Genomic DNA, 1793 nt, shown 5'->3' on the forward strand with positions numbered 1-1793 from the left:
GTAATGACAGTGACTAGAGTGAATTATGATGAAACTTCAGTTGAATGTTTTCATACCGTTGTTGAAGAATACAGACACGCTGAAGAAAATTTACAGCCCTGATGAGTACTATATCTCTGCTCGCACTCCATCTTGAAGGTACTAATAAAATATGCATTAATGTAGTTTTTGTAACAAATTAAAGTTATAGTTTGGATTTATTACATTCAGTTAAGACCTTATTGTAGTATCTAAATTTTTTTATATGTCCCGAATTTGGCTCTCGATAATGTGGCCACCTTAACACACACTGAACTCTGTTAAGGGGACACGCCCCTGAACGGGCTATATTTTTAGCATTATCTTCACCCTCATAGTGCAACTGATCCATAAATGAGAGATAGCTCAAAATTCTTAAACACAATTAGGGTCTTCAGTTAAAGCATTCCCAAAAATCGTTGAGATATTTATTACATTTTGGTACTGACAACAATATTTATAACAGTATAAAAAATGGAACACTATTTCACTGTGGTACCATTTTCTTTGGAACCACTGACTGCAGAGCTTGGAAAAAGAATCAGATTACAGACAACATTCACATAACTGTTTTATGCCTCCAATTTCCTTCCCTAACTTATTTTACTACAACAAAAATACTTAAAAATGTAGCTCAAATATCACCGACATCTTCATCACGTTATAAATTTTTCAGGAAATAGTAGGAAAGGGAGGTAGAGGAGGTCATTCTAAATATCTGTAAAATATTTTGTGGTACTTGACTGATGAAAATTCAAGTTTTCGGTAAATCGCAAAAGAAGATTTACAATTTATTAACTTACCACTATGCTCGTTTAGAACATTCCAGCTGCATACTCTAGTTGCCCTCCTGTTTCCTAATCCTCCATACTCTTTCTGTTCATTCTTTTCTTTATCCTTGACTCCTTGGTAGCAGCTTCTGCAGCTGTCTCTGCTTCGATTACCCCCCGCTTATCAATAGCAGCCGGCCGCGGTGGCCGTGCGGTTCTAGGCGCTGCAGTCCGGAACCGCGGGACTGCTAAGGTCGCAGGTTCGAATCCTGCCTCGGGCATGGATGTGTGTGATGTCCTTAGGTTAGTTGGGTTTAAGTAGTTCTAAGTTCTAGGGGACAGATGACCTAAGATGCTAAGTCCCAAAGTGCTCAGAGCCATTTGAACCATTTTTTATCAATAGCAGTTAGAGGTGAAGCCATAGTCCTTCCCGTCTGGATGTTCAATTTCTTCATAACATTGATCCTTGAAATTGCACCATCATTGAATGTTATTATTGCATCCATTACAACAGTCTTCAGCACTGTCAAACCCAACAAATACAGTTTTGGGTATTCTCTCCCATGTACAGCTGTTGAAGCTTTCATTTGCATTCTGAGAGAGACCATGTATACGTTTCCTAAGTAGATTTTTATTTGCCAGATCTCTATAATAGGCTAATTGCCTCCATTACAGCAAGTGGTAAGGAATACTTGTGGGCATATTGTATGCCTGTAGCATTGCTCAGCCAGTACTTGAACCACGAATCTTCCCCTTTTGGACACACACCATGTTGTGGGGGTTTAATCTCTTGACACTCTGTGAATCCATCTTGCCCAAACAGTTCGTCTCATGTACTCCAAATCTCCTACATTCTCCTTGTTGCTAGTCCATAATATTGAGACAAAGAATCAATTTCACTTTTTGTAAGACGATCTGGACCACCTATATATTTTCCATCTGACTTTTTTCCACTGAAGTCTTTACATAATTTTCTCAGCCGAAGTCCCATTCTTTTTTGTTCAT

Source organism: Schistocerca piceifrons, chromosome 2 (assembly GCF_021461385.2).
Source record: "Schistocerca piceifrons isolate TAMUIC-IGC-003096 chromosome 2, iqSchPice1.1, whole genome shotgun sequence".
NCBI lineage: Eukaryota > Metazoa > Arthropoda > Insecta > Orthoptera > Acrididae > Schistocerca > Schistocerca piceifrons.